General features: G+C 40.3%; 1 protein-coding gene across 6 annotated transcripts in view; it reads right to left on the bottom strand.

Moving 5' to 3' along the window:
• FRMPD4 (FERM and PDZ domain containing 4) overlaps positions 1-21,337 on the bottom strand; it is a 768,746-nt gene that overhangs the window by 294,765 nt on the left and 452,644 nt on the right. The window contains exon 1 of one of the 6 annotated variants that reach the window (XM_019746301.2): positions 4,520-4,829. The exons of the other annotated variants lie outside the window; for them this stretch is intronic. The gene's annotated coding sequence lies outside the window, so the exon portion shown is untranslated. Of the gene's footprint in view, positions 1-4,519; positions 4,830-21,337 lie in introns of those variants that run through there. 6 annotated transcript variants of the gene reach the window in all.

Genomic DNA, 21,337 nt, shown 5'->3' with positions numbered 1-21,337 from the left:
TCAAAGGTTTACTATCTTGTTTGGGGGAGGGGTGGAACACAGAATACAAGTAACAAGGTCAGTCAATTGGGAAAGTTCCAGAAGGGGCTATAAATAAGTTAGGAGCAAGTCATTCATTCAACAATCATTTCCTATTCTGAGAAAGGGACTGTTTTGGGCTCAGGGGAGAAGGCAGTGAACAAGACAGACCGCTGCTTCCAAGGCAGAGCCTCCATACTAGTGTTTAACAAATAGAGGAAACATAGAGTGTGTGAGACAGTGGCGAGTGCTTCTGATGAAGTGAAAGCAAGAGGGAGGGGTAAGGAGTAAGGGGGCTGGGGATGAGTTGCAAGTCATTCCCCAGTTTAACCAGTAATCCCGAGGACAGCCTTACAGAAGAGCAGGGGCCACCTCATGTAAGCAGCACCAAGCACGAAGTTTGCATTTTGTTCAGCAAACAATTATTGTGTGCTACCCTATGCCAGGTGGGTCACCAAGTATAGTGAGAAAAGCCCCCAGCTTCCCTGATTGGCAGTTCCTCCAAGAGCATAATGCACGCTGGGGACTTCAGACTTAAGCCTTCAACAGACCCCCTCCAAGCCTTCCCCAATTTCTAACCCTCCCAGTGTCATATGTCTTTGCTGGGCTGATCCTTTGCCTCTCTGACCTCTGCTTCTAGGTCACCGCATCTTCTATACCCCTGTTTGCATCGAAGCTACTGTATTTGGTGTGTGCAATCCCAAGAAAAGAGAGTCCTTTCATCACTCTTCCCCATTGTCCCTAAGTACCTCTTGTAGTTTTTCTTGCAGCCTTTAAAACCAGTTTCTTAGGGACCTACATATTGTGCTCTCAGAAATTCTCTTGTATCACATCAGCTTTTTCACTGGGGGTGCAAAGAGCCGCCGTGCTTCCGTCCCTAAGTATCAGTACCCAAGTCTGTCTGGATTCTTCAGTCTCCTTCATTCTCCACCAGATTTTGTTCTTCCCCAGTTCTTTGGTCTCTCCTCCTTCTCCGAAAGCCTTCAGCACTTGTCCACCCCCTACCCCACCCCAGTGGCTCTGTTTCTAGGCTGCCTCCCTCCCAGCTTGGTTCCTCAACCCATTCAGAGTCAGATCCAGCATGTGAGGGTACCATATGCGCCTGGCCATGCGCTAAGAATTTCTTATGGATTATTTTGTCTAATACCATCTAATACCCTGGTATAGTTACTCCATGTTGCAGACCTTTCTCCTAGAATCCATCTGCCCAGACTCTACCTCTAGATTACTGTATCTGTAGTGCATTTTCCATCTGAACATAGCCAGTCTCAGTGGTAATGGTCTCCTGGAAAGTATTTGCTTTCTCATTCCAACTACTTGTGAATCTAACTAATATGCTAAGTTGCAAATGCTTTGGTGTCTATTTCAAAATTGAAATGATCCCCTCAAATACAGGACATACATAACTTCTATGTATTTAAATAGTTTTCTTACCCTTTAACTGAGACAGAATTTCTTTCAAAATAAGCACTTAAGAGAATAGAAAAAAGACAGTAAGTCCTCATAAGTGTGAGAACACTGTGTCCAAATCCTCAATAGTTTTCATTTTCAACTTTGAATAAGCTTAAACTGTCTGGATGTCTAAAAGCTGAAATACTAAAGTAAGTATGTTTCCTGATTGTCAGTTTTATGGTTCCTGAATCAAGGAAGAGAAAGTATCCCAACTCTCTCCCTGACAGTCGATGGGCTTCTGGAGAGGGTTCAAATGGTTTTCAAGTCTAAACTCTGGGAAGTCATATGTCCTGTTGCTTTCCGCATTGATTTTAAAGACTACTAGTGACATTTGCCAATTCTATGACCTCAGTTTGGCAACCTGCAGGCAATGTTCTTCATTGCTTTCACTCCAGTTGGTTATCGCAGATGTTGAACAGGTCACTGGAATCCTATAACCACAAATTGTTGGGAGGGAGTCCATGAAGTCAGTTCGAATATGTTTCCCTTGGGCAGAGGATCCCAGGGGCACACTGACAGCTGACTAGCAAGGTAAGGGGGTCTCACAGACAAAAGTCACAGACCCGTCCAAGGGGCTCACCTTGGCTCATTCCCTAGCTGTGTGTCAGTGTTTTTTTCTGAATCAGCTTGGACAAATTGCTTTACCTCTTGTCCCTCTATCATCTCAACTGTAGGGTAGAGATAGCAAGCACTTGCTATTTCCCTGTGGCATTGTGGTAATTAGATAATGTCTAAAAACCAGTCTGAGCGCTTCACAAAATGCTGCTCTGTAAATACAAGATATCACAATTGCCTTGGTGAATCAGTCTAGGAAATAACTCAAGCACAGACATTCCTGACTTCCAGCATCACAGAACACTTTTTGTCTGTTTGAACAAGCAAGGCCAGGCTGGACCATCAAAGAAATGATGATTGGAGCAACCTTCAGTGTTAGTGGGACTTCAGACACCTTTCTTCAATGGACCAGATACTGTTTAGTTTAAGCAAAATAGTCCACACAACAAAAATTAAATTGCTCATCCAAATTAGCTGCAACGGTCTGGAATATAGGCCCTGCTTATTTTCCCTGCTTTCTACTATTACAGAGCTGTACATTCTCTAATTAAAGATATTAAAGATAATAAAATTTTGATTTCAATTGAAAATGAAGGAAAGCTAATTTGATTCTCTTATGCCATCCCCTTACATCGTATCCTTTTATAAACTCATTATCAATTACTCAAAACTATTTCTGAAAATTTAGTAACTTAACTTTTATAACATATTTGCTATTTACTTTGACATTTTACTATAAAATATTCCATGAACCTTCATGTCCATACCTTTAAAACCTCACTAAAAAAAACGTATTTGTTGGAAAAAACCAACTGGTATCTTAAATAATAAATTAAATACATAAACAAAAAAGTGGGATGAACATACTTTCATAGGCTAAAAATGATGCAAAATCTGCCATCAATCAAGATTGTTCCTTCTATCAAGTTACCATAGAGTTGATCCTTGTGCCGGCATTGATGACGTTAAAAGCTACTACTGATACCAATTTTCCCCAAAGACTTTGCCTTTCCTCCCCTAAATCTGTCCCCACTCCCATCTTCTCTACGTCAGATCAGATGCAATTTCTGGCATAGAAACAATGATCTACATATCATGCCTGTGATGAACCCCTGTGCAATTATCAGCATTGTTTCTCAAGCGAAATACCATTGGATGATACATACTTGAGCATCTCTCTTCATTTTGCGAACCCATATTTCTATGCCAAGAATGCTTATGCTAAGTCCTATTAACTCTGCTGCTGACAAATTGCTTTGCTTCCAACCAAACCTTTTGAACAAAATATTCCAGAAGATATACATATACATATGTGTGTATATTGATAAATAATATGGATATGTATAACGAATATATAATAGGTACACATGTATAACATACCACCAATTAGCATTGTGTTTATTTAATTTGAGTGTGAACTGAAACAGATATTCAATAGATTCAACTGTATGGGGTGGTAAAATAAAATACCCCAAAGATCCACAGAGCATCAGGCTTATTTTCTAATTGCAAATTATGTGAACAGTCTGTTAGAAACAACAGCATCACGTTGTCCACACGCTCACATGACTGCCTTTCAGCAACCAAAGGGCAAATACAATACTTAATTTAATTAAAAATCTATCCTTGTATTTTTAATGCAGCTTGTAAAAGAGCTCAAAGAGCTGGACAGGAGATTTACTAGGCACGAGCTAAGTTTACAGTCACAAAATTTCATCAATAACTTGCTAAGAACACACACTGCCGAGAGACACTGCTTACTTCCGTCTTAACATAAAGCCAGCACATGTAACAATGATTTACAAAAGACGGTACTCAATTTCATTAAGCAGATGACATGTTTTAACTTAGAACTTCACCTTCTTGTCAAGAATCTCCCCAAAAGGATGATGGAAATTATATATACCTTTAGAAATGTAACTAAGAGAAATGTCACATTTCCCAGTCTTTTTGTATCTCCGAAAGCCAGGTCTTACTAGATTTCGGGACTAACAGACAGAACCATTACTGCAAAACACCAAATGAATTCTCAAGATGAGATTCACCAGAAAGAAAACGGAGACAGAAAGAGTGTACTCGTTCAATTCTGTGGTCAAACTTTTCTTTTCCTCAGAGTCCCCACTGAGAACCCTCCTGCTTCAGGGACAGAAGTCCACTACAGTTCTGAGTACTTGGGGACAACAGTGTCATCGTGTGTAAAAGTAACTTCATATGTACATTTAGGAATCATGTACTTTTCTTTTATGAATTTTATTTTAACAAAGTTTAAAATAAACACTCATTTACAAACACTCAAAAAAAAAAAAAAAGTAACTTCTGGACTCTACTGTAAGTGAGCAGTAAGTCAAAATCTCTCCCCATCTTCTTCTGATCTATTGGCCAAGAAAATCTAAGGAACATATCATTCAAGATAAAATGAAACAACCCCCTATTCCCCGGGCAATCTCCCCTCAGCCCACAGGCTCTCACACACGGCATACACTTCATGGTTTACCTTTTAATTACTGGATTCTGTCAAGGGTCCTTCCTCCTATATCCAGGAGGAATGCAAGCTGATGCGTGCTCTTCACCCCCAAGTGGCATTTGACTCCACTCCATGCAATCACTCAATGCAGTATGGATGAACGGGCCAAGTTCAGGTTCACTGCCCTACAGTGTCTTTATTCCTCATAGCACATGACTAGAGAGCAAGCGATCCCTGCTGCTGGGAATGCTCTGCTCCTGTTAAAACTAACGGAAAAAAGCACGTTGCAAAAAGCTCTCTGCAGGCTCGCTCTCCTCACTCTTGCTGTGACAAAGTTAAAGATACAGCACTGATACAGAACAAAAGAAAAATACAATACAAACTGCCTCTCCGGAGGAGCTTTCTCTTTCAGCAAAACATTATCCACACCAGGCTTGGGGACAACAGGTGAAGCCACGTATGAAGCCTTGAACTTTATTGCCCTGAAAAGCCCGGGCAAACCTGCATGGGTGCCTGTGCTGTGCAGGCACCAGTCGCCCCATCGGTGCCTCTTTGCAACGTGCCGTGGGTGTGCATGAGGTCAGCAAATAAACATCCAATAAACAACAGAGAAGGCGGGCGACAGCTTCACCTTGTTCCTGCCTTCAGAGATGCCAGACTGTTCTGTTTCCTCGGGACTCTCCTTTTACCAGCATTCAATTTGAATGAGCCAGTGCAAATGCACTGCTCATCCGCTCCCGAGAACAGGATGCATTTATGTGAAACACGAGGAGAATGCCTAATGGCGAGGCATCCTCTGCATTCCCAGAGCTTTTATTACAAGGCAAGCTTACATTTCACTGCCTGAACCACCGCCAGCACCCCTGCACTTCTGCGAGCATTGTGACTTCAAGCCAACGTCCCATCCACACACACACATGTGTGAAACATTGTGATGTCTTCTGCTAAGGGAAGCACCTTTTGCAAGCTTCTGCCTGCACCCAGGATACGCTGGGTGATGTTCAGTGAGCTGACTGCCATGTTTCTCTTTTCAGCAACTTTCAAGACTGGAAAAATGAATACCACACACATTGGTATGTGTCAGCTTTATGCTGAGAAGTAACTGCTCTGTGGGCCTTTATTAGAAATGGATTCGTGAAAACAGGCTGCCGTAGCTTTAATTCATCGTTGATATATAACATTAAATACAAGCTTAACAAAAACCCACTGTCCAAAAAGTATGCGATGTGATGCAACATAATAAGGAGTGGCTACCAGGCCACATCCCATCTGATGAGGATGACCTACTGTCCACAGTGAGGGAAAGCAGGTCTCTTGGTACAATTAATTTTACATTTTCCCCTCACATGCTGCTCATGGTTGATTGAGTTGCAAAGACAACAATGTAACAGTGCTTCTTTTTCTTCCTTAAATTTGTCCCCCCTGTGTAACATGGTTTGGGAATTACATTTGCAAGGTTAAGTTTCGCTATGTGCTTTTGTGTTCAGGCACTCAGGATACAATCTTGCTACAGCCTGGAAGGGACTTTTCTCACCCTGCTTTCCCAACCTCTGCGATTGGGCAATATGCATTTGAATGTAGCAGAAAGATTTCTCTGAGATTTTTGTTGCAGGGAGGGAGATGACTGAGGTTGTCAGCAGGTCCATGTGGGTAGCAAGTACCCCAACTGGAGGAAGTACTTTGGAACTTGGGGAGAAGTATGTCTTTGGGAAATGCAGAATGTTGTCACCGAGGTCCAAAGAAACTATTTGGTCACTGACCCAGGGCTTATGCAGGTCTCTGGAAAGGCACACTAACCACACTCACAAGAAAACAATGTATAAACCAAATTTAATTTATAAATGTTAATTCACCCAATAAATAAAGGTACGGTACAGGATATGTCTTTCAAATGACCAGAATTTTCACATCTACCATCTAAGTTTGACACAACTCTTCGCCATCTTTCCTGGATTAAGGTACCAAGGGGGTAGCCTACTATTACTATTGTTTAGGATTTCAGTGGTACAGAGTGACATTTGAAAAAAAGAAAAAAAGTAAATGTAGAATAAAACCAAGCATAACGTTGCTGGGCAACATTACCTTCCATGAGCTTCTCTTTGAAATTGTAGCCAATTTGCCCTCCATGGACTAAGAAACTGGGTGCGCAAGTAAGTTAATGAGTGGGTGAGTGTGTACACTGATAGTATGGGAATAAATGTCAAGTTATGTAAATCTTATCCTAGAAGTCAATGAGAAATTTAAAGTATGGTTAAGAGATATTAGAAAACAGTTGCTAAATCAACCAGTTAAAAGAAAATACAGTAGATTCTTAGACTCAACAGCAGACCTAAGCACACAAATTCAATTTCTAATCATAGCACAGACATTTGAAGCCGTTAGTGTAAGACTGGGAAGCATGAGTGGTGATGAGAAGGAGAAACAGATGCATATGTTGGCATCGATGATTAGGAAAGAAATTTTTTAGGCAAACGTTCTACCCAGCTCTCTCACAAGCTATTTATGATGAGGATTGCCTGAGCAATCGGAGGATGCCTTCCCATTTGGGGGAATATGGAAATAGTTGGTAGGAAATAGTGATTATAAATACTGGTTCAAAAATTCCTAATAGGAAATTCTCAGGATGGAACAATTCATTTATCCACTCATTTCTTCAAATAAGCTTTTCTAGACTGCCTATCATGGGCCATGCTCTGTGCGGCCCATCAGGGGACACAGAAATGAATAATAGATTATGCTTCCTGACCAGATGGGGTTCAGGGTCTTTGAAGTCAGAATGCCTTTCCTCATTTCCCAAAGAAATGCTTCTGCCAAAGTTCCAGAAAATGACAATGCAGGATTCCACAAGAGGGATTTCAGACCCATCAGGACTATGCCTGTGGTCCTAAACAACTGACCCCAATCTTCCCAAATACCTTGGGGACCAAAGCCAAGAAGACACCAAGGATGTTTGGCCCCTGAAGTATTAAGAGGAACTGCAAATGTTTGGCTGTCTCCCATGACCTTCACCTTCTGGTGTCAGCCTATGGTTTTGTTAGATGGCTAAAGAGATTCTGCAAATGTTATAACAAAAGTTATTAATCAACTGACCTTAAAAAGGGAAGATTATCCTGGATTATCTGAGTGGGCCCAGTGGAATCACATGAGCCCTTAAAAGCAGAAAAGGAAGGTGTAAAGAAGTTAGCGAGCCTTGAAGCCTGAGAAGGGTTCAATGTGTCATTGATGTGTTGAAAAAGAAGAAGGGGCACACGTCAGGAAAACGGAGACCTCAGGCCTCCACTGCAAGGAACTGAATTCTGCCAACAAATAGCAAGCTTAGAGCAGCACCCAGGGTCTAGAAGCTGAGAGCCACAGCCCTGATTGACACCTTAATTTTAGCCTGGTCAGATCCTAAGCAGAGAATTCAGCCAGAACAAAAACTGTGAAAATAAATGGGGGTTATTTGTCTCTAAGTTAGTGGTAATTTGTTACACAGCAAGAGATAACGAATAACCCAGCTTTCTCTATGGCCAAGGTGGGTGATCTTCTACAAACTAATCACCCTGCTTTGCAGACAGTCTCCATTCATTTGGCTCATCAATGGGGAAGGTAACCCCTACCAGTGCCACAGATGTCACTGGATTCACAAGCCAAGCCCTAGAAAGACACTAGGTCAGCACAGGGACATCCAAAGGCAAGGAGATGATTCTAAGACTGATGGAGTAGAGGGGAAATATATGACAAATAAGTGCCCCATACTATGCTACGTTCTGAGGATTCAGAAGCAAGTAAGGCAAGACCCTCATCTTCAAGGGTGTTATAATAGAATGGAGAAGACAGCAACTAACTAGAAGGCACAGCAGAACTAAGTGAGATTCCAGGAGCAGAGGACGAAGCCACTCTTTTCATTCGGAGGCATGCAGAGTGGCGGAGAGTGGAGCTACAAGTGGTGTGAATACCCAAGCTGCCAGCTGCGTGTGTACCAGGCCCCAAGAAAAACTGCCAATTACCAACTACCAAAATATCAGCGGGCTCTGACCTGCTCGCACACAACCCTGCCTCACTTACCTCACCCTAGTCTCATCCACGTTGGATTCTGTTTTTATTTAAAATATTATTTGGCCCATCTGCAATTTCTTTGCATTTTGCTTTTTTTATAATATTGTGTAACACAATATTATAAAATTGTATTGTCTGGTATAAAAAAATCAAAGTGACTGCAAAAAAAAAACCAAACAAGATGGGAGGGGCCTTGGAGGTAAGGGTGAAAAAGGGGAGGGATCAGGAAGTACAAATCGGTAGTTACAAAACGGTCATGGGGATGTAAAGTACAGCACAGAAAATATAGTCAATGATATGACAATAACTATGTATAGCGCCAGGTGGGGACTAGATTTATCAGGGTGACCACTTCGTAAGTTATACAAATGTCTAACCACTATGCTGTACACCTGAAACTAATATAATATTACATGTCAACTATAATTGAAAAATAAAAAAAATATTGTGTTAAAATAGTGTTTATCTTCATTATAGCATTTAGTGGCACCCCAGGCGAGTGATTCACTTGCCTTACCTTAGTGAAGAACAAGCAGAGTGGACCAGGCAGTGAGCTGCCAGGCCGGGGCAGGAGTTAGTCCGAGCTCAACATGGGTCATCAGTAAAACTGCTTGCCATTTGAACTAGTGCTTTCTGATTTGGGGACTACATGAAAAGTCTCTCTCACTAGTCTTAAAATTCAGAGGCTAAAATTCTATAGATAATGTTGCATCTTTATGAAAAGGCAGCCTGACTCCAAAAGTTATCAACGGTTCCTAAGTTGCATGAAGATTTATAAATGCCCAGCTTTATTTTCTTTAAGTCTGTTCAAGGCATTCGTCTACTTTACGGTTAAATTAGAAAAATTTCACTCCAGAAAATCTACAGAGCTCTCATCTTGGACATCCACCACTCCTATAAAGAAAGGAGCACAGAATTTAAGGCTCTGGCGAGAGCTAAGTCAGAATTAGACTTTCTGTATTCTTAGTGTACCAAGGTCAAACTACTGCAATTTCAGGCAGGTGATGCCGCAGCTTGTCCTGTGAGATGCAGGTTACCCCACCATCACAGCACCCTCCGGCCCCCTTTGAAGACTGCCACCTTTGTGGGCAACTTTTTGTACTCTAATAAAAGGAACACAGGTCTCCAAAATGGTGATCAAAGGAAACGGAGTTTCCCAGTGGCCGACGTGATACTTAATTGGATTATTTGTACAATAAGGAGGATTCATTTCCCTAAAAGCTCTAAAAATAGCAGGAGACCACACAGTCAAGGTTTGGAAATACTGACAGAACAATTTGTCCCATTGGCTTTTTGGCTTTGTTTAGTTGGGAGATAATACTTTCCTATTGTCTGGTTGATGCTGGCTCCTTCTAACTGTGAGTGGGCTTTAACACAAAAGGTGTTCTCAGGGCCAATTTAAAGCAGCAGGTACAAATTGTTACACATATGAATCAAAACAGAGAGGCACAGTATATGCCACTTGCTCCCCCCATTTATTATGTGGGACCGAGATTCTTGAAAGCAAACTTTGTAGAGGTTAGGCAATCAGCATCCGATGATTACTTAATGACCTAACTCTCTTAAAAGCTCTAGAATTAAAATGCAAAAAAGGCAACACAATGTCCTCTGAGAAATTTGAATTTTTAAACACCCAGGTTAAAGCATGGGAAATGTAATATTCTCTCTGCAAATATGAATTATTTCCTTTACACTAAGCAATCAGAACTCCAAAAATTCAACAGAGCAAAGTGGATGAGTGAACCTACCCTGTGAAAACATCAAGTCATGGATATTGCGATTATGCACTGGATTTTACAAATCCAGGACTAACTTATACAAGGTTGTTACATTTATTACCTGAGGAAGACCAAAATATAACAAAACTGTCTTATAGGTGTGGAATTATCTGGTAAGGCAGCAGGAAGAGAGATCTCGGCAGGGCTGTTTCCCAACGTCCTAATGGACCTCTCTGCTATGTCATGGCACCATGAAGCCCGGAATTGGTCCTTTGCCTCCCTGACTCTCCTGGGGACCATCCGAGATGGTGTCAGGCTCTGTGGTGCTTTGGGACCGATGTTTTATTTAATCAGGCATGGACATCTCCATAACTCAGAACTCACTGTCTTGTCTGAGCAAATGCCTCCAACCCCACTGAATGGGAGGCCAGCTCTGTCAGCACACGATAAAAAGGGAAAAAGCCATGTCATTTTCCCAGGAGTCTTTTAGAACTACAATAAGCATTTACAGGCCCAAGTTACAGAACCGAGAGCAAAAGACAATGGTTTCTCCCAGACAAACTGCTTTGAGAACCCAATACACCGGTCTTTGCAGCTCTACGAAGAAGCCAACTTAGCCACTTTGGAAGATGAGGGGATGCTGATAGCAGGGTTGGCCAAAGGAGGGATGGAATATGTGGAAGAACACTACAGCCTGTGATAGGTGTTGGCGTCACTGCTCCAGCCAAGGACTCACAGGGCCTGTGAGCTTAGGAGGAGATTCTCATCCCAGGCGGTACATTGGAATCATGTGGGAAGCATTAAAATAAAAATACTCACACCTGGTTCTACCCCAGAGATTCGGACATAATTGGTCTAGGCTGTGACCTGGGCATTAGAACTCAGGTAATGCTAATGTTCAGTCAAGTTTGAGAAGCACCAAAGTATGGCTGACAGGTTTCTGGCAACTTCTGGAAATTAGCACATGTCAAACGTCAGAAGGCTGCAAAAGACTCAAGTTAATCTGACTGCAGACACAGGAAATCTGAATCAAGTCAAGAAACTCTGGAGCCCAGGCTTGTCCTGGGTAAGCACTGAAGATACTGTGTGGGCAGGTCTTCTCCACAGAGGAGCAGGGCTGGGTTTTGGATGTCTGTTGGCATTTATCATAGGCCAACATTCCACATTTATTCTTATTTGGGGTTGCTTGATAAAACACAGAATGCCCAGCTAAATATGAATTTCCAATAAATAATAAATACTGTTTTCAGTATAGGTATAAATCAAATATTGCAAGGGGTAAATAATACTTTTTAGTATAAGTACATCCCACATATTGCACGGGCCATACTTACACTAAGAAATTGTTCGTTGTTTATCTGAAATTCAATTTCACTGTGCAGCCTGTATGTTTCTTTGCTCCAGGTGGCCATTGTACTCACATTGAGTCTTCATTGTTATCATAGGCCTATTTATTCATCTCATGTGCCAGCCACTGTCCTAAGCATTTATCGCACTGCAGCAGATTTAATTTTCACAGAAAACACCAGTGTGCAATCCGAAGACTGAGCCTTACAGAGCTCTTTGCCTGAGAGACTGACAGCTCTCCTACCTCCCATTGAGTAAGCTTGGGTAAATTTCAGAGTACAGACCTATCACGTTTCCCCGAAAATAAGACCTAACCGGAAAATAAGCCCTAGCATGATTTTTCAGGATGACATCCCCTGAACATAAGCCCTAATGTGTCTATTGGAGCAAAAATTAACAAAAGACCCGGTCTTATTTTCAGGGAAACACAGTAGGCATGCCTGCTCAACCACTTTCAATGGGCTTTGCAGCAAATAATTTAGACATTCTCAGCTTCAGTTCCCCTCCAGGTAATAGGGAGCTGCTCACGGGATGTAATGAGAATCAAGTAAGAGTCTACAACGCAGGAAGCCCCGTGCCTGGTGTATAATAAAGACTCCTTAAATGATTGCAATCATTATTGGCATGAGTTTCAAACAAGTTGATTTCAGTGAGATTTCTGACACACTCAGATTAAAATGAAACCAAAAGAAACTCTTCAGATAGGAATTACAGCCTCAGTTCTTTAAGCTACAAGTAAATTAGTTTAGAAAATAGCATTCAATTAGGGACTTTTTTTCCCCCCAACCCCCACGTTTTGTTTTTGTCTTCTGGTCATTCCACCTGCCTCTCAAACATCTTGGCCCACCATAATTCTCAGATGTAATTGTGACCAGATGATCTAGCTGTGACACAGTGGGGACAGGAAATATTCATCAGGCTGTGCAATATGGGGAGCTAATTCTTTATTGTGTATTTTTGGGGGGTAATCTACATTTTATTTAGATGACTTATACAAAGAAACACAGATAATGAAAAACCATTAAGACAGTATTAAAGCACAAAATTCACATAGCAAAAGGGATGAGATAGAAAACCTAGGCTGAAGATAGCTATGAAAATTTAGTATAAAACATAAGCACAGATTTCCCAGCAGTACAAGCAAAAAGGGAAACACAATCTATTACTGAGTTCCCTGTCTAATAACAGGAAATGCACTTTATTAGGAAAGAGAAAGTTCCCTCTGGCAATAAGATTAATGAATCACCTAGCTCCCCAGACAACGTAGTAGACTGGATCTTTTTATATTTTACTAAAGAAACTGAAGCATTCTGGATTCCACAAATTCTTAAAGATAAAATCCCCGCACACAAAGCAATCAAGAAAGAAATCATAAAAACCTGTTTAAGGAAGAAGGTTTGGGTTCTAGCAATTTTACAAAAGACCAGGTGTCTGAGTGAAACTTGAAAAATTACAATGACAGCCCACGGTTTGCCAGAACCTTTCCACATTCTCACATAACATCTTTGTCTTTGGGACACGTGTAACGTTTTGCAAGCATCTTCAAAATCCTTGTCTTTTCCCTAGACTTAGTTCTTCACAATGCAGGGGACGGCCCCTGGAGAGACAATGCCTGGGGCTGCAAGGGACTCTCGCAGCATTCCTTTCGTCCCCAGCAAGGGTTCCTAGTGTCATTTGGCCAAGCTCAAGGGGAGAAGGTCGTGGCCTTTCCTGAGAGTATTGGTGTCAGCCTCCTGGGTGAAACTGCTAGTATAACTCCCAACCCATTCAGATTTTGCTTTTTGCTACATTTCGTCATCTGCGTTTCCAGTTCGAAACCTTTGAATGAAGCAACCAATTTGAAGTAAACTCCCTGTGGACAATTTCTTTGTGAATTGTACTGGTTGTTGAACAGCATATACATATATTTTAAATAGGGCAATTACAAAGAGTGAAAGAGCATTTGCTCAATATTAGAAAACTAACATGCAGAAGTTTAGGCCAAGAAAAAATAGAGCCTCTAAGTCTTACAGAGGAGGCAAAAATTGGCGAAATGACAATAAATTTTAGCATAATTTTCAAATGCCCTTATACAGACAAGACTGCCCCTTGAAAAGGGGAGGTGTTCCATGGCAGAGCCACGAGACCAAAGCCAAATGACAGCAACGGCAGACACCCACAATTGCATTTGGTTTGCATTCAGGCTGCTGGAATGTCACCTACCTGAGGAGCTGAGCCGAGCTGCTGAGCTACTACTGGACCTTAAACAGGCTGAGGTGTGGTCAGTGCTGATTTTTATGCCCTCGGGGCCCTGCATGTCCCAGGACTCAAAGAGAAATGCAAACGTTTAGCTAATACTTGATGTACTGCCTGTGGAACTGTATCATTCCAATGAGGCAAGTATTTTGAAAGAATAAAATACTTTACTAGTGGGAATGTAATTTAGAATTATACATTAATATAGGGTAGGCTAAAGAATGTTTATGGAGAATGGTCTTTCCCTCCTAATATTTTCAGAGACACAAAGAAGATTAAGATTCACATGACCCGGAAGAAAATAAATGGACAGATTTCTACGGAAACTAATTTATTCGTGTCGCCTTTACTGTCTGTAGTGGGTCGAATGGTTGCTCCCAACAAGATATGTCCAAGTCTTAACTCCCAATATCTGAAAATGTGAACTTATTAGGAAAAGGGGTCTTTGTAGATGTAATTAAGTTAAGGATCTCAAGATGAGATCATCCTAGATTAACTGGCTGGGCCCTAAATTCAACAACAAACGTCCTTACAAATTGAGGAGAAAACACAGACAGGAAAACACACACAGGAGATGGCTACGTCACGACAGAAGCAGATTGGAGTCATGCTACCCTAAGTGAAAAACAATGCCTGGAGTTCCCAGAAGTTGGAAGAGACATGGAAAGATTCTCCTCTAGCGCCTTCACAGAACCCTGTCAACACCTTGAGTATGGACTTCTGACCACCAGAACTGTGAGATGAAACCTTTCTGTTGTTTTAAGCCACCCAGGTTGCTCCAGTAACCATAGGAAACTACATCCTGTCGTATGTACATTCACAGTCCAAAAGGCCCAAATAATAACACAAAACTGTGTTCTTGTCTCAAAACATGTGAAAATCACTGTGTTCAACTATTGAATCTAGCTCTTCCTCCTGCAAACAGAAAAAGTTAAATGATCCCAATAGAAAGACGGGATCAGTGTTTCAGCAAAGGCTGGTGCTTCATCTGCCTGCTCTTCTGCATTAAGGTAAGCCTGTTCCTGTGATTTCTAAATTATCCCAGAGAGGTGATGTCAAGATCAGTCTGGAATCCTTCCAGTTAGCAAACCCATTATTCCCATTGACAATCTTACTTTATTGCCTATGCCTTCTACAGAGATTTCCTTAATATTCCAACTGAACTTTCATTGCTCTGGCTACTTGTAAAAGCCATCTCTTAACCGACACATAAATATTCTTCAAAATGTACCTTACATGTTAGACTCGGGAAAATGCAATGTCAGGATTACACAGTCTGACATAGCTCAAGAAACAGCTGATTTGCATTATTTTGAAGACAAGACCATTAAATTCAACTATTCCATTACAGCGACTCATTTTTTTCAAAGAAACTCTATCTTCCTTCAATCACTCTGGGCTGACAAAACAAGAGTAATTTTGAGTGACTTTGGTAACTGTTCTTCAAAGCCTCAGAGCTCCATTTAGGCCTGCAGAGTTCAATATATATATTGGTTTCTTCTTTACATGACTTGACTTTACATGACTTGAGACATGACAAAAGAGCCATAAGACACAAGAAGCCACAAATATCTGTTTCCCCCATATGGTTAGAAAATAAATGAACATATAAAGCAGAACTATAACTATCAGGAAAAAACTAAATTGCCTGAGCATAAAGTAACTCTTAAATATACTTATTTCTTAAAATATTTCTCCAAAGATGTGGTCAACCAGTCTATGGATGAATATATAGCATAGATTAAGTATTTGACAACCAACCAGTTTTTAACTAGTAAAGAAAGATCAGGAATTAACCAGAGCATGATAAGAACATAGTACTTGTTTAGTTTGTGGGAAGATGAAAAGGAATTATTAGTTGGCCTGCATGAGTACACTTTATCCCCCCACCTTTATTGAGATATAATTGACAAATGTGACTATTCTTAACAACTCAGAATATTGGTGACTAATAGTGACTCAGACTTGTTCAGAATTGAAATTTGTGCAAATAGGAGATGACACAGGAATCTTTTTTTAGAATTTTACTTCTACATGATTAGTTTTGACATAGAAAATAAAGTCAAACACATTAAGCATGCCAATGGACACACATGGACAGTTGCCCTCCATTGAACCATCCCCGTTTGTCCCAACGAACCATATATATTTTTTCAGCTCAACTCCCTAAGTAGGCTAATCTTTTGCAAAATTTTGCACTTATTGGAATTTGGTCTCAATGTCCCTTAATCCCAAACAGACTCAGAATAGAATCCCATGAATTTATTCACACTTGAGGAATAAATAGCTGATACAATTTAATTGGGTATATATCAAAAATATCCAATTCCTTTAAAGAAGTAGTGGTGTGGTACATATGGACAGCTATTTTTACAACATTTAACCTGATAAGCCTGCCAGAAAAATAAAAATAAAAGCAAAGCTTGAACAATCAAAATGCATTATTGAAGTAGAACAAAATAGCATTAAGTCTAAACTTAAGTCAGTGAAGGGAGAGTGTCAACAGGCTGGATCAGGACCCTGGCCCAGAATGTCTACTGTGATCAGCACCAGATGAAGTGGAGATTTCGATGTCACATAAAAGGTCTCCAGACTTGTCCCCAGAGAGCAGACTGTAACCACCTGCATAAGCATGAGAAGACAAAGAAGAAAACTGCCCTCTAGTCTGCCTGCCCGACAACAGAATGGTAGCACTTTGTTGAGAACACATCAGTGGTTGTTTGTAAACAAACAAACAAATTGGTGGAAAGATGAGCGTAATGAACTCTACAAGATTTCTTATTTCTAAACAGATTAACTTTAAAGTAATATTTACATTCTCAAATGGTTTACACAGAAAATGCTAATTATACAGAGGGCACCAAAAAAAGTATACACATTTTAAGAAAGGAAAAAACTATTCAAATTGTAATATACCAATAACAAAAGATGAATTCAATTTCAAGAGGTGCTCAAAGTGGTTCCCATTAGCATCCAGACACTTCTGATTACGGTGAACTACTGCTTGAGCAACGTTGACCAACGTGTCCACTTGTATACATTTTTTGACACCCACGGTATGTATATGCCCATAACCCCCTCAAACTCAATATACTAAATATTCATAAAAAAATTAAGTGGAGAATATGCCCTGGGTTTCCTTTAGTTCATTTTATTCATCTCTATTTTATAGCTTCTTTAATTTAACAAATCCAAGGTCAAAAATCAACTGTGAGCTATTAATAAATCTACCAGCAATCGCATTTGCAGCATCATGGAAACAGACATCACAGTCTCTCCATCCAGCATTGATGATAGCTTCCAGCACTCTGTACCCTTGTTGGGGGTGAAGGGGAGTAATTGTTCCCTTCAGGGCAAGCTTTGCAGCCTATTTTACAACACTGTTGAAGTTCAAAAAATAATGTCTATCTGGAAATTCAGTTAAAAGGCATTAAGAATAACACATTATGTGAGGCAAAACTCAAATTCTAAAAAATAGAGCAAGGGATACCTACATTCTGCACATTGTTAGTAGACAGTCCCCTCCTTGTTCTTATAGACATCCAGCGTTGACTTTTTGAAGTGACTTTTCTGTTTTGAGAACTGTAATTGAATTCTTTCTCTAAGTTTCACATTTTATTCTCCTTAAATTTAAATTATGGAAAATTATTTAAAAATTATTAAAAATTTAAAATTAAATGTAAAATAAATACATTAAACATTTTTAATTAAATACATTAAAATTTAAAATTAAAATTAAATTACTAAAAAATTAAGTAAGGAAAGATTTCTCTCAGAAGCTTCCAGTGACTGAACTCTAAAACTAACCCTTAAAGAAAGGATGAGTAAAACCACATTAAGAACTGAGATTTTGGGGTCTTCAGGCACAACTATAAAGTCCAAGTAAATGACAAGTCCCTAGTCTGGTAATAGGAGTGCCTTTATTGGGCAGTCCTGTAAAATGGAGACATGAAGCCACCAAACAGCAACTGCCATATTTCCTCAGTCACCATAGAGCACAGAGCAAAATACAATATAAGAGAGTCACTTCCAAACACATAAGCCTTTGACCTTATGTCATGCGGGGTGTCATGCAGGGTCTCAGCTCCCGCTCCCCACATAAGAACACAGGACATGGTGAGGCCAAAAAGGAACCCAACAGAGCCATAGATAGGGGAGTCATACCACTGTATTCTCACTGGCGGCTGGACGAGACACATGAAGTAGGATCCACACGATATGCAATCCGCCATCCACTTCTCTGCCTGCCTGTCTGCCAGCCAGCCAGACAGACAGCCAGCCAGACAGACAGCCAGCCAGACAGGCAACCAACCAACCAAGCAAGTCACGGCAGTTATATCAATGGCTAGTTGGTTAACTGGTTACAGCTGATGGCCAACTAGTCACAGTTGATGGCCATCTACTACCCGAGCCAGCACCTTTCCACGTGAGGCCGAGGGCCTGGACACTGCTCTCTGGACTCTGTCCCCACACCTTAGCATCCAAGAGCCCAGAATTTTACTCACAAGTCATTTCCTACTGGCAGGACATATTACTGCTGGACTTTGGGTCTCAACTTAGTCCTCGTCTACACGTAGGATTGTGAGGAACAGAGAGGCTCTTGAGGAAAAAAAAGTACAGTTGTATGTAGACTGCATAATGTGGGAAAACATTAGTAAGTTAAAAACATCGTCATAGCAGCATTAATACGAATAGCCAAAAAAGTGGAAACCTCACACATCCTCATAAATTGGAGAATGGATCAACGAACTGTGGTACATCGATTCAGCGAAATATAATTCAGCAACAAAAAGGAACAAAGTTCTGATTCATGCTGTAGCATTGATGAACCTCAAAAACATTATGCTAAGTAAGGAAGAAGGCAGTCACAAAGGACCACGTCACGTATGGTTCCATTGATATGAAATGTACAGAAAGGCAAAACTATAGAGACAGAAAGTAGAGTAGTGGTTGCCAGGGCCAGAGACGGGCACAGGGATTAGCTATACATGAGCATAACAGATTTTGATCTGGATTGTGGTGATGCTTGCACAATACAGTAACTTACTAGAAATCATTGACTTAGACACTTAAAAGTAAGAGAATTGTAAGATATGCAAATTATACCTCAATAAAGTCATTCAAAAAAAAAAGGAGCAAAGCCCCAAAGGCTTCTGACAGGCTAACTGTGCCTCTGGAAGGACTTCTTCCTTCAGAGCTGGTCTTTTGGGTTCAGGCTGCCGACATCTGGTACTAAAAGACACTGTTTTCATTCTATGTGCCCAATTCTGAGAGAGTGTTTAGAGACTTGAGTAAATTGCCAGGACATATAACCACCCAGGAAGCTGTACCATCTACAATGTCATCAGCTTTCATTTGCTGTGACCAATGATGGACACCATTCAATGCCAGGTCCTGCTATCCTGGATGTGGGTGATCTGGATCCACGTCTTATTTGTACACAGCTGGAGTTCAAACACAGATGCTAAATATTATGCTCCACTTATGCAGTTATGTGTAGGATGGGGATAATAGGACCTACCTCATAAGTTGTGAGGATTAAATGATTAACTACATAGAGTTCTTAGTAAAGTCTGGCACCCAGATCACATTCAGTATATATTAGCTGCTGCTTTTTCTTACCCTTTGAGTACAGTTAAGGAATTTAAAATATTTAAGAGTTAATTTTTCCAATGAGAATACTAATGATTTTTGTCAGTGGCATACCATACAGTTTTCTAAAATCTATTACTAGGAAAGGTATCTACTGATTTACTTGATAACACTGGAATGTCTGAGTATTATTCAAAAGGAAAAAAATAGAGAAAAAAGTACAAAAGTAAAATTCAGAATCTGCATTGTACCTGGTATGCTATTAAGCTGAATAGGAACAAATGCATAGTTACATTAGAACTTTTTAATTATATGAGTGAGTTTTTAAAATTAATAGAGCTTATTTTGCAGAGCAGTTTTATGTTCATAGCAAAATGGAATGAAAAATACAGAGTTCCCACATACACCTCCTCCCCCCACGAATAGCCTCCCCCTTCATCAACATCCTGTACCACAGTGGTACATTTGTCATAATCAATGAACCAAGATTAACACATCATTACCAACCAATGTTCAAACTAACATTAAGTGTCATTCTTTGTGTTGCACATTCTACGGGTTTAGACAAATGGAATGTGACATACAGCTACCATTCTAATATCTTATAGAACAGATTCACTGCCCTAAGAATCCTCTATGTTCCATCTATTCATCTCTCCCTCCCCCAATACCACCGGCGACCACTGATCTTTCTACTAGCTCCAGAGTTTTGCCTTTTCCACAAAGTTGCTGGAATCATACCGCGTGTATAGCATTTTCCTGGTGGCTTCTTTCACTCAGCAGTGTGCATTTAAGTCTCCTCCATGTTTTCTTGTAGCGAAGAGTAAGTTGTTCAAAGTATTTTAACAGTGCTTCTTTGTAATGGAGCTATTTACAAAATTAGTCCACAAAGATATTACAATTTTGTGTATCTTCAAAAATCAATAAATCACAAGGAAGAAGTCAATGTTAACTTAGAGATATTTTTATTCAGTGAAGTATTGAGACACAGTAACTCAGTGTTCTCTTTATTCTGCCAGGGCTGGCTGCAGAGACCATCACAACTTCATTTTAACATGGGTGACTACCTGCCTGACCATGGCTTGAAAGGACCACAACATGGCCCAAACCTCAGAAACAGTCACATAAACCTACCTTTGAAGAAAAGGCCACAGAAATTTCAATCATTAGAATGTTCATTTGTCAAATTTAAATACAGTGCCTGTGTCATTTGTGGGATGAAATTATTAGCCCCCAACATCAATACCTCAAGCATGAAATAGCTTCCCCCAGAGATCTCCAGAAGATTTGTGTTAGAGCAGAAACAAGCCTTATAGATGATTTCAAAAGCGCCATTTCAACTAGTGCATGTGCTTGGCAGTGAGGTCAAGAATGGAACTGTGGCGAGAAGAGAGGATAACATTCTGAGAACCTGTTATCTGTAAAGCAGGTTTTTCTCTGGAGCAGTGCAGCCCAAAAGAACCTACTGAGATGACGGAAATACTCTATATCTGTGCTGCCTAATACAATAGGCACTAGCCAAACACGGCTTTAAAAAAAATAAATAGCACAATGGCATTTATGTAAATTAAAAGGACATTTTCATTCAAAATAATAACAAATATTTTACAAAGGTACATGTATCATTACAATAATGGCTTTATTGGGATATAATTCAGAAAACATAAAGTTCATGTTTTTAAAGTATATAATTCAGTGGTGTTTGTTATGTAAGATTGTGAAACAAGCACCACCAATTCCAGAACATTTTCATCACCCTAAAGGAAACCTCATATCCATTGATAGTCATTCCCCATTCTCTCTTCCCCTCTAGCCCCAGGCAATCACTAATCTACATCGTTTCTGGGATTTGCCTATTATAGACATTTCATATAAATGGAATCACAATACTTGTGATATTTTGTGTCTGGCATCTTTC

The sequence above is a fragment of the Rhinolophus sinicus genome, chromosome X (genome assembly GCF_036562045.2).
Source record: "Rhinolophus sinicus isolate RSC01 chromosome X, ASM3656204v1, whole genome shotgun sequence".
Taxonomy (NCBI): Eukaryota; Metazoa; Chordata; class Mammalia; order Chiroptera; family Rhinolophidae; genus Rhinolophus; species Rhinolophus sinicus.
This window is presented reverse-complemented; position numbering and strand designations above follow the sequence as displayed.